Source organism: Stomoxys calcitrans, chromosome 1 (assembly GCF_963082655.1).
Source record: "Stomoxys calcitrans chromosome 1, idStoCalc2.1, whole genome shotgun sequence".
In the NCBI taxonomy this organism is placed as follows: Eukaryota; Metazoa; Arthropoda; class Insecta; order Diptera; family Muscidae; genus Stomoxys; species Stomoxys calcitrans.
Window position 1 is genome coordinate 124,227,149 of NC_081552.1, and position 13,902 is coordinate 124,241,050.

Here is a 13,902-nt window from a genome sequence, read left to right on the forward strand (position 1 = left end):
GTTCAATAGTGGCGATAGCACATATGATGCTCGAAGAAGACTTGTGCGCCTTTGCAGTTTCTTGTGTCTTTGCTTACCGTGAAAGTGAGTAGGAAAGAGAGGGAGTGGGCAATTTTTCAGGTCATCATTATTTTTGTTTACACCAATGTATTAATTTTATGTCAGCTACGAGATTTTTTAAATGAAATGACCATTTAACTACATTATTTATTGAATCTTTAAGTTTTGAAAATCCATATTAATAAATTAATTAAATGTTTATTTATCAATATCTGCACGAATTAAAGCAAAATTTGCATTACGGTACAAGGGGGATACTTCTTTTAAATCAATGAGCGATGTTTAATTCAATTTATGACACCTTAATAAAATACTTTTTTTATATTTGAGTCTGGTGTGCCGCAGAGCGATAACTTCTTACAGGGAAGTTTTACAAGGCTGAAGGCCTCACAGGGAAGGAAAAACACCCACTAATAAACGCGTTCAGCATTATGGTCGGTCATGCAGTCCTGCGGCACCTGCGGCACCAAAACGACAAATGTCATATCGCACAAACGATGCCAATGTTAGTTGTCTTTAGCCAATTTTGGGCGATGTGACCGTCTTTTAGGCACGGTGACATGTTATAAAAATGATTTTAGACCTTTAATGACAACAGATATGACACACAGTGCTGCCAGCCTGCTTCTCCGTAAAAAATCGTCAAAAATGTTAGAAAAAATCGCCGCTCTCTTAAACGAAGGGTGAAAGACCACTAAAATGTTTATCGATACCTTTACTTCACAAATGTTGGAGGTTGATTAATTTTTTTTTTAATATTTTCATTAAAAATATATAATTTTTACTGTAAAAACAAAACAAATGATAACAAAAGATATGGAATTCAGACTTAAATATGATTGGAGGGCTAATAACATTTAACATGTGTTATTAAATAAAGTGTAGTTACATGTTATGGGTCGATGTTGTTAACATCAAGCTATTTTCTGCATATCATTTGACATTTCAGATTAACTCAATTTTTATGATGTAAATTTACACAATCGAGCAAAGCGTTAAAGATATGCAAAATCAACATCGACCCTTAAAATTTAATCAATCATGCGGATTTGTCGTGCGAAGTCAACCATAGACCATAATTCCGAACTTGTTTAAGTTAAGATTTGGGTGTAGCTCCTATCTATACAGTCATTGGCATTAGTATTTTGACAAACTATTTTTCTTATCTTACAGAAATTTTTAAAACAATAAAATTTGCTAATATGACTAAAAGTAGTAATAAATGGTCTAACTTAAAACTTCATATTTATTTTTATTTAAGCTTTATTTTCGAATAAAATATCAAGGCAATTCACTTCGCCCATGCTCTAGTTGCTATTAATTTGATCATAAAATAAATTATATTTTATTTATTCATATAATAAAATTAAATGTCAAAATACTTATGCCACCCAACATATAAATACATAGTTGGCTTAATATTTTATTCAAATTGAATGAAAATAAATATGAAGCTTTAAATTTGACCATTTATTCGACAAATTCGATATTTTATATTCAAGAATTTCTGTAAATATGCCGATGACTGTGTATATATATTTCCCGATTTTCACTTCTAGAGCCACTGCCAGCGCACTTATTGACAAATCTTCTCAACCTTTTGTCAACCGATTGTCACGAAAATTGGAATATATATTCGTAATTCTCTTATAACTGTCGTCACTTTTGTTAAAGTTAAAATATATATATATTTTGCCATATTTGCTCTAACAGAGTCGTAGTTATTACATATTTGATATAGCTCCATGGTGGACCCCAAAGCATGTTGGTCTAAGGAAGGACTGCAGAAAACTCTTCAACAGAACAAAAGCAACAAGAACACCACACGATTAGGACATCTATAAGGCTGAGCTAAGAAAATTTAAAGGCAAGCTTTGAACGGCTCAGAACAAATCCTGCAGCTCCGTGGAGGATTCATCTGAGGCCTCTAAGCTAAGGAAGATTCTGTCCTCGAGACCTATTACAGTGGGGTATATTCAGAAGTCAGTGAACGTATAGACAATATCTAGTGAAGAAACACTACAACTACTCGTTGATACACATTTTCCGGGAAATTCTCCAACGGAAAACGTGGCGCCAGAAGAGTTTGTCACCGATATGCTTTCGTCGGAGGCCATTAGAGAAATTGTGTCTGAGACGAAAATCCTTTGTGCGATAAAAAGTTTCGACTCCTTTAAGTCGCCAGGACCAGATGATATATCACCGGTTGAATTACAAACTGTGTCTGATAGATTGCTTCCTTGGCTTTGGGAGATATACCTATGAGATGGAGTGACACGAAGGTCAGTCATTCCGAAAACAAGCAAACTCTTGAGAGGATGATAGAAACATATCGTAGGGCAAATATTCCTTTAGATCGCCTGTCGCGGCAGCAGCATGCATATAGTAAAGGCAAATCCACTGAAACAGCCCTTCAAGACCCAAAGGAATATAAAATGTTAGCATTTCTTGGCATTGAAGGTACTTTCAATAATGTAAAACCGACATCAATCATGAATGAGTTGGAGTCTCTAGGCATCAACTCTACCGTAAGAAAGTTTATTAATAACTTAGTTACTAAAAGATGAGACAGGCTTAGGATCTGTGGATCTAAAAAGATGGGTCAGCAGAAGAACTCCTCAAGGAGGTGTACTGTCTCCTCTACTTTTGAATATAGCCATTAACAATATATTGTTGTATCCGGAGGAAACAGGCGTAAAAGTATTCGCGTAAGCTGATGACTTGGCAATTGGCCTATGGAAACGTTTCCCAGCACTCAAAGAGATATACTTCAGGAAGCTCTACGTACAACAGCAAAGTGGGCTACCGAAAGTGGTCTGCGTATAAACCTGTGCAAGACAGCAGGGGATACAAGTTGCCTACAGTGGAACCTGTCTCCTTGAGTGAAGAGAATGTTTCATTTACAGAATGCGCAAAATACCTGGGTGTTTCGCTGGACAGGAAATTTAACATCAAATCCAACATTTTGGAAAGGGCAAGAAAGGCAACTCTTGCCCTATATACCTGCAAGAGAGCCATTGGCAAAAGTTGGGGATTTAGACCACGTGTCATGCATTGAGTACATACTGCAGTTGTCAGACCTATAATGCTATATGGTGTTGTGGTCTGGTGGACGGCGCTTCAAAAATCCACCTACTGCTCAATACTTAAACGGATCCAAAGGACGACACCATCCGATGCTCTGACTTTAATGCAACCGATTGGAATTATGATATCCCTGGTAACAGAAGTTACATAGACTTCAATACGGATGGTTCCAAACTAAACGACCAGGTGGGCTTTGGGTTGTACTCTAAAGATCTAGAACTGGTCATATTAAAAAGGTTACCTGACCACTGCAGTGTGTATCATGCAGTGTGCAATTAAGGAAGTAGTGGAATGGCTAAGATATAATGTCATTACGAAGACTGGCATAAATATCTTCTCAGATAGCCAGGCAGCCATTAAATCCCTGGAGAAAGTATTTCTGAACACAAAAACTGCCCTCGACTGTGGCAGATCCTTCAACAAGATGGCTGAACAGTTCAAAATCCACCTGTTCTGGGTGCCGAGCCACAGAGATATCCCAGGGAATTCTTTAGCAAACGAGCTTGCGAGACTTGGAACTACCTTACACATTCCAGGGATACTGGCATCTGTGGGTATGTCTCTAGCAACGGGTAAGCTAAATTCTCAAGACCAGGCCCGAAGGGCAACAAATGATAGATGGTTACTAAGAGGGTCTAATGCTTTGCTGTCATTGGCAAGAACAGACGTCTCAGCCATTGTGTCCGCCATGACAGTTCACTGTCTAATCGGAAACATGCTGACGGACTGAAGGTTGCCGGCAACGACTTTTGCTGAAGCTATAGGGACATCGAAGAAGAAGAGACTATAGAACACCTTATGTGTGTGTGTCCCGCTCTAGCAGTCAGAAGGAGCTCCACTTTAGGTTCTCATTTTTTTGAGAACATGTCTCATTTAGCGAATGTGAACATTCGCAAGTTATTGGGCTTTTTAAAGCGATCTGGATGGTTCAACGTTAGGAACTAGAAGGTATCTTCCTTCTTCTGTTCCTGTGATATCACAATGGACGAAAACGTTTAAATGAGTCTGATGGCAGACTGCCACTTATACCTAATCTAATCTAGCTCCCTTATAGGGTTAGTGCAGGGTATTATACAGTCGGCCCCGTCGATTTTTTTCTTACCTCACTGGTTTTAATATATTTTCTAAAAAATCCAGTAACATAAAAATTTAATCCTGGCCGAAGGCCATTTAATTTACCCATATACAATAGAAAGATTTATTAATAGTGTGAGCATTATTAACGAGCCAAAAATCAGCGTCAAGAGGATTTATTTGCATTGTTAGCCTTGTACGAACTTCATTAGCAGTGAAAATACCTATTAAATTTTTGCGAAATCCAACTGACTGTATTCTTCGCCAATCTTCGTAAAAAAAAACACACACACAACAAAGACAATAGAGCTGGCAAACTATCGATGGTAATATTGATAGTTTAGTTTTTTTGTCAGTGTCGGTTGTTTTTAATACTATCGGTAAGATTAAGTTTTTTTGTTGAAATATACACTTTTTGATAAAAAATTATTGGGTTAAAGGTCTGGTTATGCTCTCGTAAATGTAGAAAAATATATTAGCTGTTTTGTTTTGCTATATGAAAACCACATGCAAACGATTACCGATCGTCTGAGGACCTTAACCGGGAAGTGGAATTCAGTAAAAACAAAATTTTATGTTCCGTTCTAGTGGGAGCTGATAAATATTTAAATTTCATAACCAAAAATGTGTATTTAGAAAACTACTAGTTCTATGCTATGATTTCTATTTGATGGTTAAGGTTAATGCTTAGCCCACCATATAAAGATGAGTTTACTCGGAAGCCAGACTGGTCCATTGTGATACCCTATTGCGAAAAAATGGTGTGGGCGAAAAGGAAAAGTGAAAGTAATGTCTCCTATCCGGCGTAATGGTTCACTGGAACCCAAGTTAGCGCTATGTCGTGAGTCCGAAGCCTATTCAGGGATTTGAAACACCCCAACACTGGCTTCTAACTTACTGCCTCCGAACCCAAGCCTTGAGGGCCGCCATACTGCCCACATAAATCATGAGTTTCGAAAACAGTGACCTTTTCATGATGTCGCTGATCGTCGACAGAAATTTGCCTCGTATCAGTAGAACGTTGTCGTTCGCATATGCGAACATTCTTATGTCATCCCTGTTGAGACCCAACAGGAGAGACGCTTCCACTTCGTGGAAATCCGTTTCCTTCGATGCGCCCTTTAGAAATGCATGTTGTGCCATTGAGGTATAAATTAAATTCTCGTGCGTGAGGGTGGGACTCACCTTCAGGCCTTTGTTGTTAACAAAATTGTTTTGTTTGAAATCTCAAATGCTACGTTATGTAATAAGCTTAATTGACTCATTATATTTACGGTACACTTATACTACATTTGTAGTACATTAACGAGAGCATAACCAGGATTTAACCAACAGTTCCATAATTCATAAGCCAAACGTTCGTTTTTGAATAGAAAGCCTTAGAAAATAAAACAAAAAAATCAAACATTTCCACAATTCAATTATTAGCCAATCACACTGAAAGTTTGTGATTTAATTCCCCAAACCCACGGTTTCAGTTGTTATGATTGGCCGATTTAATTTCTTAACAATAATAATCATGTGAATGCTATGTTAGAGAGGAGTACTCTAAATTTGGAAATTTCTGCCTAATTCCAGTTGAAAATGTATTCCAATTTTCCTGTGAATTTATCTAAACTAAAATACCTCTTATTTAAACCCCACAACTCAGTGATCAGTTAAAGTCCTTTTTTGGATGTGGTGGTCCCCAGAGACTTTGTCCCACCAGTGAAAGTCAATTTCTTGCTCTACTCCCAAAGACGGTTCATTTAAGATCCATGGTCGGTAAATATGTCCGATTTGAGGGGTTTTCTGGTAGTGGGGCAACCCACGAAACACTTAGGTGGTGGATTGAAGTAGCCAAACTCTTTGCCCCGTAAGTGGATATCAGATTCACACTCCACTCTCAAAGAATCATATTGGAGCTACATATTGCTATAGTCGGTATATATGTGTGGTTTAGGGGGAGTTTATGAGGTAAGGCGTTCTCGAAACGCTTGGCCATGAAACAGATTTGAGCCCCTTTTTGCCATAATCCACAAATATGTCCAGTTTGAGGGGTTTGCAGGATGGGCGGCCACTTTCGTACTTAGCCCTGAAAAAATATCAATATCGTGCTCTACTTTCAAATTTCTTTAATTTGAGCACCAATCGCCATTGGTGTAGAGAGAGTTTATGGGGTGACACGGCCCCAAACATTTGGCCTTAAAATTGGATATCAAATTTGTTTTCTTTTATCAAATACCTATTTTTTATCGCTATTGTAGGCAATCATGACCGGTTTGAAGGGAATTTAGAGGCGGACCCAGAAATAATATCAGCATCGTGCTTGAGCACGATTTTGTTTGAGCCCCATAATGTCAAGCATTTTGAAGGAAGGTATCAAGATATTCAGGGCTGCGGGTATCGTTCAGATTCACGCTAATTATTTCTTTTTGCATTGGTTATCTACATTCAGAATTATATTTCAAAGCTACCACTTGGGACACCACATTCTTAAAGATCCGCAGATCCTGTTTAGTAGAGCGTTCTCTTCTATAAAGGCCTTTTATTTATATCCTATTCTATCCTGATCAGCCTTCATATTTTATTTTATGTTATTCATATATTATTTGAATTCCTTTTTATTTGGGTAGGATAGGCCTTCTGACACGTCCTTTCATTTTAATACAATATATTCTCGGTCATCCAATATGACAGTTTGGCGTTGCATTTATAGGGAGAAGAGGGTCGGCCCCCCGACGCTAAGAACCAAACGACAATTTATTTGAGTCTTTTATAAAGACTCAAATAAATGTCCTGCGGAATGGTAGGACGTGACCCAGATAATTGAATCCTTATACCAACGTTGGATTCAAAATATACTGTCATAGACCTTTCTTTAAATTGTCATATTATCCCGATCGAACAACATGTGCTATTGAAGGCTATTTAGTGGGTAGGTTGGTCCCAGACTATGTCCTAATTGTGCATACCCATTTTGTGACGTTGGACGTTTATGCCGGTTTTGGGGGTTTCTGGTGTTGGTAAGGCCCCGTAGGCACCTTGGACCAGATTCTTATAACAAATGTGTACTCAGCTTTCAAATATCTTTCGTTTGATACCCATATTGTCCCAATCGGTAAATACGTCCTGCTGAGGGGTTTTGGTAGGTGGAGAGGCGCCTCAGACCCAAGCAATAAATTTTTATATCAGCATTGGACTCTACCTTTAAATAGCTATCATTCGATGTCCATATTTTCCCAATTGGTAAATTTGTCCCGGTTGGTGGTTTTGGGGGATGGGGAGGGACCTCAGACACCAAAAAATAAATATTTGTGTCCGATTTGTATTCTACTTTTAAATACATTGCTGAAGCCTCTTGAGGTTGATATAACCATATCTTAGGGCAAAGATCCCTGGAGATCGCCTGTCACGGCAGCAGCATGCATATAGTAAAGGCAAATCCACTGAAACAGCCCTGCACGTCCCAGTCGGCTACAAGGAGGGTTCTCTCGCTGTCAAAGGAATATTAAATGGTAGCATTTCTTGGCATTGAAGGAACTTTCAATAATGTAAAACCGACGTCAATCATGAAGGAGTTGCAGTCTCTAGGCATCAACTCTATCGTAAGAAAGTTTATTAATAACTAACTTACTAAAAGATGCATTATGGCAGGCTTGGCATCTGTGGATATAAAAAAAAGGTTGGGTCAGCAGAGGAGCACCTCAAGGAGGTGTACCGTCTCCTATACTTTGAAATATATAGCCATTAACAATATATTATTGTCTCTGGACGAAAAAAGGCGTAAAAGTGGTCGTGTATGCTGATGAAGGGGAAATTTGCTAGCACTCGAAGAGATATACTGTGGGAGGCTTTTGCAAAGTGGACTACCGAAAATGGTCTAGGTATAAATCCGTGACAGAAGTAGTTCTATACAAGTTATACAAGTTGCCTACAGTGGAACCTGTCCGCTTCGAAGGAGAGAATGTTCCATTTACAGAAAGCGCAAAATACCTGGGTGTTTTGCTGGACAGGAACTTCAAATCCAACATTTTGGAAAGGGCAGGAAAGGCAATTCTTGCCCTATAAACTTGCAAGAGACCCATTGGCGAAAGTTTGGGGTTAAGACAGCGTGTCATACATTGTCATACGCTTCAAAAGTTCACCTTCTGCTCAATAATTAACCGGATCCAACGGATGGTTTGTTTGTGCATCACAGCCGCAATGAGGACGACGTCTTCTGATGCACTGAATTTAATATTACATCTAATGCCTCTGGATATTGTGGCTACCCAAATTGCAGCGACCACTGCCGTGAGGTTAAGGGAGCTTTCTCATTGCTCATGTGGCAGCTACGGACACTGTGTTATCCTTGATACAATATCCGATGTTCCAGGCAATGTGGATTGCACCCTACCTGAGCCGCTTTTTTGAAAAAAAATACTGAACCAATATTCCTACTAAAACCGATTGGAAGTACGATATCCCTGGTAACAGAAGTTACATAGACTTCTATACGGATGGTTCCAAACTAAACGACCCGGAGGGCTTTGGTTATTTCTAGAACAGGTCACTGTCTAATAGGAAACATGCTGACAGACTGAAGGTTGCCAGCAACGACTTTTGCAGAAGCTGTGAGAACGTCGAAGAAGAAGTGACTATAGAACATATACAGTGTGTGTGTCCCGCACTAGCAGTCAGAAGGAGTTCCACTTTAGGTTCTCATTTCTTTGAGAACCTGTCTAATTTAGCGGATGTGAACATTCGCAAGTTATTGGGCTTTTTAAAGCGATCTGGATCGTTCAACGGTAGGAACTAGAAGGCACCTTCCCTCTTCTGTTCCTTTCGTATCACAATGGACGAAAATGTCTAAGTGAATCTGATGACAGCCACCCAAACCTAACCTAACAAGTCTCTGGGAAGGCTGGATCGTTCCGATACATAAAACCGACGCTCTCATTGTTATCGTGTTCCACATTTGAACAAAAAAATTTTTGTGTAAATTTTGATATTCTATATATGACTTTATATTGCAAATTATGTATTAAGTTTTTACGCTTAAATTCCTCGTTCAGTTCGGTATGCTACAAAAAATGTGAGGATGTGTTGTTAGATTGTGAAAATTGTAATGAAATATTTTATGTTGGAAAATTTTTTTTTGGCACAAAAAACTATTCTATCCGCAGTACTTACATTTTACACTTTTCACTTCATTGCAAAGTTAAAAAAAAAACACCAAATAGCTTTAAGATTTTACGTAGAATGAATGACGCAGAGATCTACAATAACTGTGTATGTTGCCATGTTGTGCATTGTTGTAATGTAAAACATGGATATAGGTATGCGTCTGTGTTTTTTCATTCTTTCTTTTGCATACAACGAAAGCATGTGAGCAAAAATGGGCAACAAACAAACGAGAAGAAATGACAAATACTGAAAATTTAAGAAAATTTGTTCATAAACGATGATATTCATAAATTTTTATACCCTCCACCATAAAATGGGGGGTATACTAATTTCGTCATTCTGTTTGTAACTACTCGAAATATTCGTCTGAGACCCCATAAAGTATATACATTCTTGATCGTCGCGACATTTTATGTCGATCTAGCCATGTCCGTCCGTCCGTCTGTCCGTCTGTCCGTCCGTCCGTCCGTCTGTCTGTCGAAAGCACGCTAACTTCCGAAGGAGTAAAGCTAGCCGCTTGAAATTTTGCGCAAATACTTCTTATTAGTGTAGGTCGGTTGGTATTGTAAATGGGCCATATCGGTCCATGTTTTGATATAGCTGCCATATAAACCGATCTTGGGTCTTGACTTCTTGAGCCTCTAGAGTGCGCAATTCTTATCCGATTGGGATGAAATTTTGCACGACGTGTTTTGCTGTGATATCCAACAACTGTGCCAAGTATAGTTCAAATCGGTCCATAACCTGATATAGCTGCCATATAAACCGATCTTGGGTCTTGACTTCTTCAGCCTCTAGCGTGCGCAATTCTTACCCGATCAGAATGAAATTTTGCACGACGTGTTTTGTTATGATATCTAACAACTGTGCCAAGTATGGTTCAAATCGCACCATAACCTGATATAGCTGCCATATAAATCGATCTTGGGTCTTGACTTCTTGAGCCTCTAGAGTGCGCAATTCTTATCCGATTGGAACGAAATTTTGCACGACGTGTTTTGTTATTATATCCAACAACTGTGCCAAGTATGGTTCAAATCGGTTCATAACCTGATATAGCTGCCATATAGACCGATTTTGGGTCTTGACTTCTTGAACCTCTAGAGGGCGCAATTCTTATCTGATTGGAATGGAATTTCGCACGACGTGCTTTGTTATGATACCCAACAAGTGTGCCAAGTATGGCTCGAATCCGCCTATAACCTGATATAGCTGCCATATAAACCGATCTTGGGTCTTGACTTCTTGAGCATCTAGAGGGCACAATTCTTATCCGATTTGAATGAAATTTTGCATGACGTATTTTATTTTTACTTTCAACCACTGTGTCAAATAAGGTTCAAATCGGTTCATAACCTGATATAGCTGCCATATAAACCGATCTGGGATCTTGACTTCTTGACCCCTAGAGGTCGGCAATTATTATCCGATATGCCTGAAATTTTTTACGACGGATCGTCTCATGACCATCAACAAACGTGTTTATTATGGTCTGAATCGGTCTATAGCCCGATACAGATCCCATATAAATCGTTCTCTCTATTTTACTTCGTGAGCCCCAATGGGCGCAATTCTTATACGAATTGGCTGAAATTTTACACAGGTCTCCAACATATAATTTAATTGTGGTCCGAACCGGACCATATCTTGATATCGTTTTAATAGCAGAGCAACTCTTTTCTTATATCCTTTTTTGCCTAAGAAGAGATGCCGGAAAAAGGACTCGACAAATGCGATCCATGGTGGAGGGTATATAAGATTCGGCCCGGCCGAACTTAGCACGCTTTTACTTGTTTCCATTAAGAATTTTCATATTATGTATGCTTTTTTCATTATATCCTTTTTTCTTTGATCCTAAGTCTTATATGCAGTAATATCCAAAAGATAAGATCTCATAACTCTGCTTTGTAAATATGAACATAATAATGAACCAATAAAGATGAAATTGAAATCATTATAATATAATAATAATATAACTTTTCATAATATTTATGAACAAAAGGTTATGAAAACCTATCATAACATTTAAAAAGAAAAGGAAAATTCTCTGTGTACATGAATATTTCAATAACATAATTTTTACATGTGTGGTAAAAATTATTAATATTATGAAAATGTTCTTTACATTAACGAAACAAAATTTCAAATTTTATGAACGATCATTTTTGTCATTAAGAATTTTCATAATATTTATGATTTTTTAATTAATATAATAAGACTGCAACATATATTCAACATATTTATAAACAAAAGGTTATGAAACCCAATCATTACATTTATGAAGGAAAATTCTCTCTGTACCTATGGGTTGGGGGATATACTTCTCAAGTTATCCCGTTTGTGACACATCGAAATATTTAAATGCGACGCTATAAAATATGTAAACATTTTATCGTCTTGATTGATTACAATAGCGTTCGAACGAATGAAGCTAGCCACGTGAAATGTTTTTCACATACTTCTTTTCTTTGTAGTGCCAATGTTTATTAGCTATCAGGATCATATGGTTTACACCGTTTAACACCTTTGAGTATGTTGTAAATAATAAAAATATACATCCATATGCCAAGTGAAATTCAAAAGCAAAAAGATAACAAAATCGGGACATTATATTATTTCACTCCACTAGTCAAGAATCTCAACATGAAATGAGCTGCATACATTTTTAGCAAACAATAGACTTTTCAGCAATCAGCCTGTTATTGCGAAATTGCAAACATTTCATTCTAGGAGCAGGTATATTAACCACCAACTGTCAGCAGACTGCGTTTGAAATTATCAGTAGACTTTCTATGAGTGTATAATATCGTATCGTGTATAATATCGATCTAGGCCCCATTCGGTGTGTGTACCGAGGCACGATTTTAACAAAATCGTGTAAAAATACCGCTTTTATGAGCTGAAATACGAATTCTAGATATTTTTCAAGAAGCTAAATCCTCGTATACACTGATCTTTAAAACCTGTTTTAATGGCTCAATCACCTATTTTCCGTTTGCAAAACCAGCTGACACTGACTATAAATCCGGATGAGCAATGTAAACGGGTTTTAAGGGTTTAAAATAAAGCCAAGATTCCGGTTTTAAGTGACAGTTTTAGTACCGATTTTAAATATTTTAGTGATGAATAACATAACCATAGCAAACTGAACATAAACTTTCAAAGAAATCACCTGAGGCTAGGACCATCAAATTTTGCAAGGTGTTCACAATTAGTGCGATCATTCAAAAAATGACTAGCTTTTGAGAAATTCGTACTTAAATGTACCGAAAGTATTAAAACGTATTAAATGCACTCCTATCGTTATTAAGTGAGCTGGGATTATTTATCTTCCAAAAAAATCAGTACAATGCAAAAACTCTAGGATTTGAGCTTCAGCTTTTTCGTCTGGCCGTGGAATACAAATTGGCTGTGGACAAAGATAGTTTCCTGGGCAAATTTTCTTAGAGTTCGTCGTCGACTACGATTTTGACAATCGATAAGTGGTTTTATTGGTTCATACTAATTGAACCATCTTCGAACCTAACCTTAACTTTAAAGAAAGTGTGGACAAAACAAGTGACCCGTGTATTTTCTCTAAGCAACTTACACTCTTTTGGTGAGAACTTTCAGTTTACATATAATCAACCTTATTATGTATATCGTTGTCGAATTTGGAGAGCTGTCGTAGTTGAACTCGAATTAACCTTTCGTTGGTATTATGTAAAAAAATCGACGTGAGTGTTTTTGTAATAGACGTATCTCGCAATTTCAATTTGCAGGATACCTCTTTTACAAAAACAACATCAGCTGATCAAAAATATTTAATTTACAAATTTTCAGCGCAATTTTCGGTTTTTTAAACATTTCGCAATAAAATAATAAAAAGTGAAATAAAAATGTTAAGTGTGCGAAATCAGTGTTCAAAATCTTATTCGTTATCGCAGGCATCTTAGAATTAAGTCTAACATATTTTCCCTTTCAAGTTAAAAGTAAGTATGTTTGCTCTAATGTTGCTCCCAAATTATCAATTTTTTTTTTTTTGAGCAAATCGTCTTTTCGGTACGTTCTAAGGACGATGTCACCAAAACTTAGTAATCCCTCCAGATCAACAAGTGTGTATAAAACTTTGCGAATGGCAGCAACACTAAGAATTCTAGCGGAAGGTAGCTATCAATAGGGGGCAGGAAACGGTTTCAACGTGGGCCTGACACCACCTACAATGAGTTACTTCTTTCACGAATGCATAGATGCGATGTATACCGAACTTTGCCCCAAGTGGATAACATTCAAAATGAGTGAAACAAAAAAGATGGAAATAAAGAAGCATTTCTATGTCAAACGAGATTTCAGGGCGTAATTGGTTTTTATGATGGTATTCATATAAAGATTTTGGTTCAAACTCTTTCGAAACGTTGGAAATACTGTAATAGAAAGGGGTTTTAAAGCTTAAATGTGATTGTGGTGAGTAACTGTTTAATATGCGATTCACAGAACTTTAAAATCCATAATTACAGATCTGCGATAATAAACTTAGAATGCGATACATTTCAA

At 37.4% G+C, this 13,902-nt stretch overlaps 1 protein-coding gene across 1 annotated transcript in view; it reads left to right on the forward strand.

The window, feature by feature from the left end:
- LOC106093249 (zinc finger protein 2) overlaps window positions 1-13,902 on the forward strand; it is a 147,576-nt gene that overhangs the window by 730 nt on the left and 132,944 nt on the right. The window lies entirely within an intron of this gene.